A 13,404-nucleotide genomic window follows, 5' to 3' on the forward strand; every position below is an offset into this window, starting at 1 on the left:
CTTCTCTTCAAAGTTATTTTGTCCTCCTTGACATTTTCCTCTGCTTTTGCTATGTGTTTGAGCTTAGTTTTGGCATGTTTTGGTTTTTTGCACTGTTCTGAAATAATCCCAGTGCATTTTCATATGGTCACTAAATTGCCCAAATTTCCCAAATTTTTTTTTTTTCTCCTCCAATTGCAATTCCTTTGATGTTATCTCCATTCCAGCGTGTTTCTAAGTCCTTCTTTTATCTTTTGGCCTTCAGCAGGGATCATTTTTGGCACGCTTTGCTGCATTTGCCTGCACTTAATAGTGTATGGGAAAGATTTCTTAATTTTTTTTTTTTCTATTTTTTTATATATCCGTGGCATGTCTCCTATATCTTCTCCTCCAAGTTGTGCTTCCTCCTTGACTTTTTCCCTTGCTTTTCAGCATCTGTGAGCTTTGTTTTGGCATGTTTTGGTCCTTTGCAATGCAGCTCGTTGCCTCACAGGCCATTTCTTGCAGACACTAAAACACCCCATTTTCAGGTTTTTTTGGGGTGTTTTTCAGTTTTTTTTCATTTGTTCCTATCTCCTTTCCAGAGTGTTTGTAAGCCTTTCTTTTCAGGTTCGCAAGATTCCGTTTCCCTTCCCGAAAGGAAATTTCATTTCCTTTCGGGAAGGGAAACGGAATCTTGCGATTTTAATGGGGACTACTAGAGGAATCATTGGTGCATGTCCCTGCTCTGGATGACATGCCATGCCTTTTGATGGTTATGACTTTGGGAAAGTTTTTTTTCTTTTTTTTCTTTATTTTTTTTAAGCATCCACGCCATGTCTCTTATATCTTCCCCAGCAAGATTTTTCTTCCTCCTTGACATTTTCCACTGCTTTTGCTACGTCTGTGAGCTTTGTTTTGGCATGTTTTGGTTTTTTGCACTGTTCTGATATAATCCCGGTGCATTTTCATATAGTCACTAAATTGCCCAAATTTCCCAAATTTTTTTTTTTTCTCCTCCAATTGCAATTCCTTTGATGCTATCTCCATTCCAGCGTGTTTCTAAGTCCTTCTTTTATCTTTTGGCCTTCAGCAGGGATCATTTTTGGCAAGCTTTGCTGCCTGTGCCTGCACTTAATAGTGTATGGGAAAGATTTCTTAATTTTTTTTTTTCTATTTTTTTATATATCCATGGCATGTCTCTTCTATCTTCTCCTCCAAGTTGTGCTTCCTCCTTGACTTTTTCCCTTGCTTTGCAACATCTGTGAGCTTTGTTTTGGCATGTTTTGGTCCTTTGCAATGCAGCTCGTTGCCTCACAGGCCATTTCTTGCAGACACTAAAACACCCTATTTTCAGGTTTTTTTCAGTTTTTTTTCATTTGTTCCTATCTCCTTTCCAGAGTGTTTGTAAGCCTTTCTTTTCAGGTTCGCAAGATTCCGTTTCCCTTCCCGAAAGGAAATTTCATTTCCTTTCGGGAAGGGAAACGGAATCTTGCGATTTTAATGGGGACTACTAGAGGAATCATTGGTGCATGTCCCTGCTCTGGATGACATGCCATGCCTTTTGATGGCTATGACTTTGGGAAAGTTTTTTTTCTTTTTTTTCTTTATTTTTTTTAAGCATCCACGCCATGTCTCTTATATCTTCCCCAGCAGGATTTTTCTTCCTCCTTGACATTTTCCACTGCTTTTGCTACGTCTGTGAGCTTTGTTTTGGCATGTTTTGGTTTTTTGCACTGTTCTGATATAATCCCGGTGCATTTTCATATAGTCACTAAATTGCCCAAATTTCCCCAATTTTTTTTTTTTCTCCTCCAATTGCAATTCCTTTGATGGTATCTCCATTCCAGCGTGTTTCTAAGTCCTTCTTTTATCTTTTGGCCTTCAGCAGGGATCATTTTTGGCAAGCTTTGCTGCCTGTGCCTGCACTTAATAGTGTATGGGAAAGATTTCTTAATTTTTTTTTTTCTATTTTTTTATATATCCATGGCATGTCTCTTCTATCTTCTCCTCCAAGTTGTGCTTCCTCCTTGACTTTTTCCCTTGCTTTGCAACATCTGTGAGCTTTGTTTTGGCATGTTTTGGTCCTTTGCAATGCAGCTCGTTGCCTCACAGGCCATTTCTTGCAGACACTAAAACACCCCATTTTCAGGTTTTTTTCAGTTTTTTTTCATTTGTTCCTATCTCCTTTCCAGAGTGTTTGTAAGCCTTTCTTTTCAGGTTCGCAAGATTCCGTTTCCCTTCCCGAAAGGAAATTTCATTTCCTTTCGGGAAGGGAAACGGAATCTTGCGATTTTAATGGGGACTACTAGAGGAATCATTGGTGCATGTCCCTGCTCTGGATGACATGCCATGCCTTTTGATGGTTATGACTTTGGGAAAGTTTTTTTTCTTTTTTTTCTTTATTTTTTTTAAGCATCCACGCCATGTCTCTTATATCTTCCCCAGCAGGATTTTTCTTCCTCCTTGACATTTTCCACTGCTTTTGCTACGTCTGTGAGCTTTGTTTTGGCATGTTTTGGTTTTTTGCCCTGTTCTGATATAATCCCGGTGCATTTTCATATGGTCACTAAATTGCCCAAATTTCCCCAATTTTTTTTTTTTCTCCTCCAATTGCAATTCCTTTGATGCTATCTCCATTCCAGCGTGTTTCTAAGTCCTTCTTTTATCTTTTGGCCTTCAGCAGGGATCATTTTTGGCAAGCTTTGCTGCCTGTGCCTGCACTTAATAGTGTATGGGAAAGATTTCTTAATTTTTTTTTTCTATTTTTTTATATATCCATGGCATGTCTCTTCTATCTTCTCCTCCAAGTTGTGCTTCCTCCTTGACTTTTTCCCTTGCTTTGCAACATCTGTGAGCTTTGTTTTGGCATGTTTTGGTCCTTTGCAATGCAGCTCGTTGCCTCACAGGCCATTTCTTGCAGACACTAAAACACCCCATTTTCAGGTTTTTTTGGGGTGTTTTTCAGTTTTTTTTCATTTGTTCCTATCTCCTTTCCAGAGTGTTTGTAAGCCTTTCTTTTCAGGTTCGCAAGATTCCGTTTCCCTTCCCGAAAGGAAATTTCATTTCCTTTCGGGAAGGGAAACGGAATCTTGCGATTTTAATGGGGACTACTAGAGGAATCATTGGTGCATGTCCCTGCTCTGGATGACATGCCATGCCTTTTGATGGCTATGACTTTGGGAAAGTTTTTTTTCTTTTTTTTTTTTATTTTTCTCAGGCATCCACGCCATGTCTCTTATATCTTCCCCAGCAAGATTTTTCTTCCTCCTTGACATTTTCCTCTGCTTTTGCTACGTCTGTGAGCTTTGTTTTGGCATGTTTTGGTTTTTTGCACTGTTCTGATATAATCCCGGTGCATTTTCATATGGTCACTAAATTGCCCAAATTTCCCCAATTTTTTTTTTTTCTCCTCCAATTGCAATTCCTTTGATGGTATCTCCATTCCAGCGTGTTTCTAAGTCCTTCTTTTATCTTTTGGCCTTCAGCAGGGATCATTTTTGGCAAGCTTTGCTGCCTGTGCCTGCACTTAATAGTGTATGGGAAAGATTTCTTAATTTTTTTTTTTCTATTTTTTTATATATCCATGGCATGTCTCTTGTATCTTCTCCTCCAAGTTGTGCTTCCTCCTTGACTTTTTCCCTTGCTTTGCAACATCTGTGAGCTTTGTTTTGGCATGTTTTGGTCCTTTGCAATGCAGCTCGTTGCCTCACAGGCCATTTCTTGCAGACACTAAAACACCCCATTTTCAGGTTTTTTTCAGTTTTTTTTCATTTGTTCCTATCTCCTTTCCAGAGTGTTTGTAAGTCTTTCTTTTCAGGTTCGCAAGATTCCGTTTCCCTTCCCGAAAGGAAATTTCATTTCCTTTCGGGAAGGGAAACGGAATCTTGCGATTTTAATGGGGACTACTAGAGGAATCATTGGTGCATGTCCCTGCTCTGGATGACATGCCATGCCTTTTGATGGTTATGACTTTGGGAAAGTTTGTTTTCTTTTTTTTCTTTATTTTTTTTAAGCATCCACGCCATGTCTCTTATATCTTCCCCAGCAGGATTTTTCTTCCTCCTTGACATTTTCCACTGCTTTTGCTACGTCTGTGAGCTTTGTTTTGGCATGTTTTGGTTTTTTGCACTGTTCTGATATAATCCCGGTGCATTTTCATATGGTCACTAAATTGCCCAAATTTCCCCAATTTTTTTTTTTTCTCCTCCAATTGCAATTCCTTTGATGGTATCTCCATTCCAGCGTGTTTCTAAGTCCTTCTTTTATCTTTTGGCCTTCAGCAGGGATCATTTTTGGCAAGCTTTGCTGCCTGTGCCTGCACTTAATAGTGTATGGGAAAGATTTCTTAATTTTTTTTTTTCTATTTTTTTATATATCCATGGCATGTCTCTTCTATCTTCTCCTCCAAGTTGTGCTTCCTCCTTGACTTTTTCCCTTGCTTTGCAACATCTGTGAGCTTTGTTTTGGCATGTTTTGGTCCTTTGCAATGCAGCTCGTTGCCTCACAGGCCATTTCTTGCAGACACTAAAACACCCCATTTTCAGGTTTTTTTCAGTTTTTTTTCATTTGTTCCTATCTCCTTTCCAGAGTGTTTGTAAGCCTTTCTTTTCAGGTTCGCAAGATTCCGTTTCCCTTCCCGAAAGGAAATTTCATTTCCTTTCGGGAAGGGAAACGGAATCTTGCGATTTTAATGGGGACTACTAGAGGAATCATTGGTGCATGTCCCTGCTCTGGATGACATGCCATGCCTTTTGATGGTTATGACTTTGGGAAAGTTTGTTTTCTTTTTTTTCTTTATTTTTTTTAAGCATCCACGCCATGTCTCTTATATCTTCCCCAGCAGGATTTTTCTTCCTCCTTGACATTTTCCACTGCTTTTGCTACGTCTGTGAGCTTTGTTTTGGCATGTTTTGGTTTTTTGCACTGTTCTGATATAATCCCGGTGCATTTTCATATGGTCACTAAATTGCCCAAATTTCCCCAATTTTTTTTTTTTTCTCCTCCAATTGCAATTCCTTTGATGCTATCTCCATTCCAGCGTGTTTCTAAGTCCTTCTTTTATCTTTTGGCCTTCAGCAGGGATCATTTTTGGCAAGCTTTGCTGCCTGTGCCTGCACTTAATAGTGTATGGGAAAGATTTCTTAATTTTTTTTTTTCTATTTTTTTATATATCCATGGCATGTCTCTTCTATCTTCTCCTCCAAGTTGTGCTTCCTCCTTGACTTTTTCCCTTGCTTTGCAACATCTGTGAGCTTTGTTTTGGCATGTTTTGGTCCTTTGCAATGCAGCTCGTTGCCTCACAGGCCATTTCTTGCAGACACTAAAACACCCCATTTTCAGGTTTTTTTCAGTTTTTTTTCATTTGTTCCTATCTCCTTTCCAGAGTGTTTGTAAGCCTTTCTTTTCAGGTTCGCAAGATTCCGTTTCCCTTCCCGAAAGGAAATTTCATTTCCTTTCGGGAAGGGAAACGGAATCTTGCGATTTTAATGGGGACTACTAGAGGAATCATTGGTGCATGTCCCTGCTCTGGATGACATGCCATGCCTTTTGATGGTTATGACTTTGGGAAAGTTTTTTTTCTTTTTTTTCTTTATTTTTTTTAAGCATCCACGCCATGTCTCTTATATCTTCCCCAGCAGGATTTTTCTTCCTCCTTGACATTTTCCACTGCTTTTGCTACGTCTGTGAGCTTTGTTTTGGCATGTTTTGGTTTTTTGCACTGTTCTGATATAATCCCGGTGCATTTTCATATAGTCACTAAATTGCCCAAATTTCCCCAATTTTTTTTTTTTTTCTCCTCCAATTGCAATTCCTTTGATGCTATCTCCATTCCAGCGTGTTTCTAAGTCCTTCTTTTATCTTTTGGCCTTCAGCAGGGATCATTTTTGGCAAGCTTTGCTGCCTGTGCCTGCACTTAATAGTGTATGGGAAAGATTTCTTAATTTTTTTTTTTCTATTTTTTTATATATCCATGGCATGTCTCTTCTATCTTCTCCTCCAAGTTGTGCTTCCTCCTTGACTTTTTCCCTTGCTTTGCAACATCTGTGAGCTTTGTTTTGGCATGTTTTGGTCCTTTGCAATGCAGCTCGTTGCCTCACAGGCCATTTCTTGCAGACACTAAAACACCCTATTTTCAGGTTTTTTTCAGTTTTTTTTCATTTGTTCCTATCTCCTTTCCAGAGTGTTTGTAAGCCTTTCTTTTCAGGTTCGCAAGATTCCGTTTCCCTTCCCGAAAGGAAATTTCATTTCCTTTCGGGAAGGGAAACGGAATCTTGCGATTTTAATGGGGACTACTAGAGGAATCATTGGTGCATGTCCCTGCTCTGGATGACATGCCATGCCTTTTGATGGCTATGACTTTGGGAAAGTTTTTTTTCTTTTTTTTCTTTATTTTTTTTAAGCATCCACGCCATGTCTCTTATATCTTCCCCAGCAGGATTTTTCTTCCTCCTTGACATTTTCCACTGCTTTTGCTACGTCTGTGAGCTTTGTTTTGGCATGTTTTGGTTTTTTGCACTGTTCTGATATAATCCCGGTGCATTTTCATATAGTCACTAAATTGCCCAAATTTCCCCAATTTTTTTTTTTCTCCTCCAATTGCAATTCCTTTGATGCTATCTCCATTCCAGCGTGTTTCTAAGTCCTTCTTTTATCTTTTGGCCTTCAGCAGGGATCATTTTTGGCAAGCTTTGCTGCCTGTGCCTGCACTTAATAGTGTATGGGAAAGATTTCTTAATTTTTTTTTTTCTATTTTTTTATATATCCATGGCATGTCTCTTCTATCTTCTCCTCCAAGTTGTGCTTCCTCCTTGACTTTTTCCCTTGCTTTGCAACATCTGTGAGCTTTGTTTTGGCATGTTTTGGTCCTTTGCAATGCAGCTCGTTGCCTCACAGGCCATTTCTTGCAGACACTAAAACACCCCATTTTCAGGTTTTTTTGGGGTGTTTTTCAGTTTTTTTTCATTTGTTCCTATCTCCTTTCCAGAGTGTTTGTAAGCCTTTCTTTTCAGGTTCGCAAGATTCCGTTTCCCTTCCCGAAAGGAAATTTCATTTCCTTTCGGGAAGGGAAACGGAATCTTGCGATTTTAATGGGGACTACTAGAGGAATCATTGGTGCATGTCCCTGCTCTGGATGACATGCCATGCCTTTTGATGGCTAGGACTTGGGGAAAGTTTTTTTTCTTTTTTTTTTTTATTTTTCTCAGGCATCCACGCCATGTCTCTTATATCTTCCCCAGCAAGATTTTTCTTCCTCCTTGACATTTTCCTCTGCTTTTGCTACGTCTGTGAGCTTTGTTTTGGCATGTTTTGGTTTTTTGCACTGTTCTGATATAATCCCGGTGCATTTTCATATAGTCACTAAATTGCCCAAATTTCCCCAATTTTTTTTTTTTCTCCTCCAATTGCAATTCCTTTGATGGTATCTCCATTCCAGCGTGTTTCTAAGTCCTTCTTTTATCTTTTGGCCTTCAGCAGGGATCATTTTTGGCAAGCTTTGCTGCCTGTGCCTGCACTTAATAGTGTATGGGAAAGATTTCTTAATTTTTTTTTTTCTATTTTTTTATATATCCATGGCATGTCTCTTCTATCTTCTCCTCCAAGTTGTGCTTCCTCCTTGACTTTTTCCCTTGCTTTGCAACATCTGTGAGCTTTGTTTTGGCATGTTTTGGTCCTTTGCAATGCAGCTCGTTGCCTCACAGGCCATTTCTTGCAGACACTAAAACACCCCATTTTCAGGTTTTTTTCAGTTTTTTTTCATTTGTTCCTATCTCCTTTCCAGAGTGTTTGTAAGCCTTTCTTTTCAGGTTCGCAAGATTCCGTTTCCCTTCCCGAAAGGAAATTTCATTTCCTTTCGGGAAGGGAAACGGAATCTTGCGATTTTAATGGGGACTACTAGAGGAATCATTGGTGCATGTCCCTGCTCTGGATGACATGCCATGCCTTTTGATGGTTATGACTTTGGGAAAGTTTTTTTTCTTTTTTTTCTTTATTTTTTTTAAGCATCCACGCCATGTCTCTTATATCTTCCCCAGCAGGATTTTTCTTCCTCCTTGACATTTTCCACTGCTTTTGCTACGTCTGTGAGCTTTGTTTTGGCATGTTTTGGTTTTTTGCCCTGTTCTGATATAATCCCGGTGCATTTTCATATGGTCACTAAATTGCCCAAATTTCCCCAATTTTTTTTTTTTCTCCTCCAATTGCAATTCCTTTGATGCTATCTCCATTCCAGCGTGTTTCTAAGTCCTTCTTTTATCTTTTGGCCTTCAGCAGGGATCATTTTTGGCAAGCTTTGCTGCCTGTGCCTGCACTTAATAGTGTATGGGAAAGATTTCTTAATTTTTTTTTTCTATTTTTTTATATATCCATGGCATGTCTCTTCTATCTTCTCCTCCAAGTTGTGCTTCCTCCTTGACTTTTTCCCTTGCTTTGCAACATCTGTGAGCTTTGTTTTGGCATGTTTTGGTCCTTTGCAATGCAGCTCGTTGCCTCACAGGCCATTTCTTGCAGACACTAAAACACCCCATTTTCAGGTTTTTTTGGGGTGTTTTTCAGTTTTTTTTCATTTGTTCCTATCTCCTTTCCAGAGTGTTTGTAAGCCTTTCTTTTCAGGTTCGCAAGATTCCGTTTCCCTTCCCGAAAGGAAATTTCATTTCCTTTCGGGAAGGGAAACGGAATCTTGCGATTTTAATGGGGACTACTAGAGGAATCATTGGTGCATGTCCCTGCTCTGGATGACATGCCATGCCTTTTGATGGCTATGACTTTGGGAAAGTTTTTTTTCTTTTTTTTTTTTATTTTTCTCAGGCATCCACGCCATGTCTCTTATATCTTCCCCAGCAAGATTTTTCTTCCTCCTTGACATTTTCCTCTGCTTTTGCTACGTCTGTGAGCTTTGTTTTGGCATGTTTTGGTTTTTTGCACTGTTCTGATATAATCCCGGTGCATTTTCATATGGTCACTAAATTGCCCAAATTTCCCCAATTTTTTTTTTTTCTCCTCCAATTGCAATTCCTTTGATGGTATCTCCATTCCAGCGTGTTTCTAAGTCCTTCTTTTATCTTTTGGCCTTCAGCAGGGATCATTTTTGGCAAGCTTTGCTGCCTGTGCCTGCACTTAATAGTGTATGGGAAAGATTTCTTAATTTTTTTTTTTCTATTTTTTTATATATCCATGGCATGTCTCTTGTATCTTCTCCTCCAAGTTGTGCTTCCTCCTTGACTTTTTCCCTTGCTTTGCAACATCTGTGAGCTTTGTTTTGGCATGTTTTGGTCCTTTGCAATGCAGCTCGTTGCCTCACAGGCCATTTCTTGCAGACACTAAAACACCCCATTTTCAGGTTTTTTTCAGTTTTTTTTCATTTGTTCCTATCTCCTTTCCAGAGTGTTTGTAAGTCTTTCTTTTCAGGTTCGCAAGATTCCGTTTCCCTTCCCGAAAGGAAATTTCATTTCCTTTCGGGAAGGGAAACGGAATCTTGCGATTTTAATGGGGACTACTAGAGGAATCATTGGTGCATGTCCCTGCTCTGGATGACATGCCATGCCTTTTGATGGTTATGACTTTGGGAAAGTTTGTTTTCTTTTTTTTCTTTATTTTTTTTAAGCATCCACGCCATGTCTCTTATATCTTCCCCAGCAGGATTTTTCTTCCTCCTTGACATTTTCCACTGCTTTTGCTACGTCTGTGAGCTTTGTTTTGGCATGTTTTGGTTTTTTGCACTGTTCTGATATAATCCCGGTGCATTTTCATATGGTCACTAAATTGCCCAAATTTCCCCAATTTTTTTTTTTTCTCCTCCAATTGCAATTCCTTTGATGGTATCTCCATTCCAGCGTGTTTCTAAGTCCTTCTTTTATCTTTTGGCCTTCAGCAGGGATCATTTTTGGCAAGCTTTGCTGCCTGTGCCTGCACTTAATAGTGTATGGGAAAGATTTCTTAATTTTTTTTTTTCTATTTTTTTATATATCCATGGCATGTCTCTTCTATCTTCTCCTCCAAGTTGTGCTTCCTCCTTGACTTTTTCCCTTGCTTTGCAACATCTGTGAGCTTTGTTTTGGCATGTTTTGGTCCTTTGCAATGCAGCTCGTTGCCTCACAGGCCATTTCTTGCAGACACTAAAACACCCCATTTTCAGGTTTTTTTCAGTTTTTTTTCATTTGTTCCTATCTCCTTTCCAGAGTGTTTGTAAGCCTTTCTTTTCAGGTTCGCAAGATTCCGTTTCCCTTCCCGAAAGGAAATTTCATTTCCTTTCGGGAAGGGAAACGGAATCTTGCGATTTTAATGGGGACTACTAGAGGAATCATTGGTGCATGTCCCTGCTCTGGATGACATGCCATGCCTTTTGATGGTTATGACTTTGGGAAAGTTTTTTTTCTTTTTTTTCTTTATTTTTTTTAAGCATCCACGCCATGTCTCTTATATCTTCCCCAGCAGGATTTTTCTTCCTCCTTGACATTTTCCACTGCTTTTGCTACGTCTGTGAGCTTTGTTTTGGCATGTTTTGGTTTTTTGCACTGTTCTGATATAATCCCGGTGCATTTTCATATGGTCACTAAATTGCCCAAATTTCCCCAATTTTTTTTTTTTTCTCCTCCAATTGCAATTCCTTTGATGCTATCTCCATTCCAGCGTGTTTCTAAGTCCTTCTTTTATCTTTTGGCCTTCAGCAGGGATCATTTTTGGCAAGCTTTGCTGCCTGTGCCTGCACTTAATAGTGTATGGGAAAGATTTCTTAATTTTTTTTTTTCTATTTTTTTATATATCCATGGCATGTCTCTTCTATCTTCTCCTCCAAGTTGTGCTTCCTCCTTGACTTTTTCCCTTGCTTTGCAACATCTGTGAGCTTTGTTTTGGCATGTTTTGGTCCTTTGCAATGCAGCTCGTTGCCTCACAGGCCATTTCTTGCAGACACTAAAACACCCCATTTTCAGGTTTTTTTCAGTTTTTTTTCATTTGTTCCTATCTCCTTTCCAGAGTGTTTGTAAGCCTTTCTTTTCAGGTTCGCAAGATTCCGTTTCCCTTCCCGAAAGGAAATTTCATTTCCTTTCGGGAAGGGAAACGGAATCTTGCGATTTTAATGGGGACTACTAGAGGAATCATTGGTGCATGTCCCTGCTCTGGATGACATGCCATGCCTTTTGATGGTTATGACTTTGGGAAAGTTTGTTTTCTTTTTTTTCTTTATTTTTTTTAAGCATCCACGCCATGTCTCTTATATCTTCCCCAGCAGGATTTTTCTTCCTCCTTGACATTTTCCACTGCTTTTGCTACGTCTGTGAGCTTTGTTTTGGCATGTTTTGGTTTTTTGCACTGTTCTGATATAATCCCGGTGCATTTTCATATAGTCACTAAATTGCCCAAATTTCCCCAATTTTTTTTTTTTCCTCCTCCAATTGCAATTCCTTTGATGCTATCTCCATTCCAGCGTGTTTCTAAGTCCTTCTTTTATCTTTTGGCCTTCAGCAGGGATCATTTTTGGCAAGCTTTGCTGCCTGTGCCTGCACTTAATAGTGTATGGGAAAGATTTCTTAATTTTTTTTTTTCTATTTTTTTATATATCCATGGCATGTCTCTTCTATCTTCTCCTCCAAGTTGTGCTTCCTCCTTGACTTTTTCCCTTGCTTTGCAACATCTGTGAGCTTTGTTTTGGCATGTTTTGGTCCTTTGCAATGCAGCTCGTTGCCTCACAGGCCATTTCTTGCAGACACTAAAACACCCTATTTTCAGGTTTTTTTCAGTTTTTTTTCATTTGTTCCTATCTCCTTTCCAGAGTGTTTGTAAGCCTTTCTTTTCAGGTTCGCAAGATTCCGTTTCCCTTCCCGAAAGGAAATTTCATTTCCTTTCGGGAAGGGAAACGGAATCTTGCGATTTTAATGGGGACTACTAGAGGAATCATTGGTGCATGTCCCTGCTCTGGATGACATGCCATGCCTTTTGATGGCTATGACTTTGGGAAAGTTTTTTTTCTTTTTTTTCTTTATTTTTTTTAAGCATCCACGCCATGTCTCTTATATCTTCCCCAGCAAGATTTTTCTTCCTCCTTGACATTTTCCACTGCTTTTGCTACGTCTGTGAGCTTTGTTTTGGCATGTTTTGGTTTTTTGCACTGTTCTGATATAATCCCGGTGCATTTTCATATAGTCACTAAATTGCCCAAATTTCCCCAATTTTTTTTTTTCTCCTCCAATTGCAATTCCTTTGATGCTATCTCCATTCCAGCGTGTTTCTAAGTCCTTCTTTTATCTTTTGGCCTTCAGCAGGGATCATTTTTGGCAAGCTTTGCTGCCTGTGCCTGCACTTAATAGTGTATGGGAAAGATTTCTTAATTTTTTTTTTTCTATTTTTTTATATATCCATGGCATGTCTCTTGTATCTTCTCCTCCAAGTTGTGCTTCCTCCTTGACTTTTTCCCTTGCTTTGCAACATCTGTGAGCTTTGTTTTGGCATGTTTTGGTCCTTTGCAATGCAGCTCGTTGCCTCACAGGCCATTTCTTGCAGACACTAAAACACCCCATTTTCAGGTTTTTTTCAGTTTTTTTTCATTTGTTCCTATCTCCTTTCCAGAGTGTTTGTAAGTCTTTCTTTTCAGGTTCGCAAGATTCCGTTTCCCTTCCCGAAAGGAAATTTCATTTCCTTTCGGGAAGGGAAACGGAATCTTGCGATTTTAATGGGGACTACTAGAGGAATCATTGGTGCATGTCCCTGCTCTGGATGACATGCCATGCCTTTTGATGGTTATGACTTTGGGAAAGTTTGTTTTCTTTTTTTTCTTTATTTTTTTTAAGCATCCACGCCATGTCTCTTATATCTTCCCCAGCAGGATTTTTCTTCCTCCTTGACATTTTCCACTGCTTTTGCTACGTCTGTGAGCTTTGTTTTGGCATGTTTTGGTTTTTTGCACTGTTCTGATATAATCCCGGTGCATTTTCATATGGTCACTAAATTGCCCAAATTTCCCCAATTTTTTTTTTTTCTCCTCCAATTGCAATTCCTTTGATGGTATCTCCATTCCAGCGTGTTTCTAAGTCCTTCTTTTATCTTTTGGCCTTCAGCAGGGATCATTTTTGGCAAGCTTTGCTGCCTGTGCCTGCACTTAATAGTGTATGGGAAAGATTTCTTAATTTTTTTTTTTCTATTTTTTTATATATCCATGGCATGTCTCTTCTATCTTCTCCTCCAAGTTGTGCTTCCTCCTTGACTTTTTCCCTTGCTTTGCAACATCTGTGAGCTTTGTTTTGGCATGTTTTGGTCCTTTGCAATGCAGCTCGTTGCCTCACAGGCCATTTCTTGCAGACACTAAAACACCCCATTTTCAGGTTTTTTTCAGTTTTTTTTCATTTGTTCCTATCTCCTTTCCAGAGTGTTTGTAAGCCTTTCTTTTCAGGTTCGCAAGATTCCGTTTCCCTTCCCGAAAGGAAATTTCATTTCCTTTCGGGAAGGGAAACG

The sequence above is a fragment of the Agelaius tricolor genome, unplaced genomic scaffold, assembly GCF_023055355.1.
Source record: "Agelaius tricolor isolate 1412-34295 unplaced genomic scaffold, bAgeTri1.0.p SCAF_8, whole genome shotgun sequence".
Lineage (NCBI taxonomy): Eukaryota > Metazoa > Chordata > Aves > Passeriformes > Icteridae > Agelaius > Agelaius tricolor.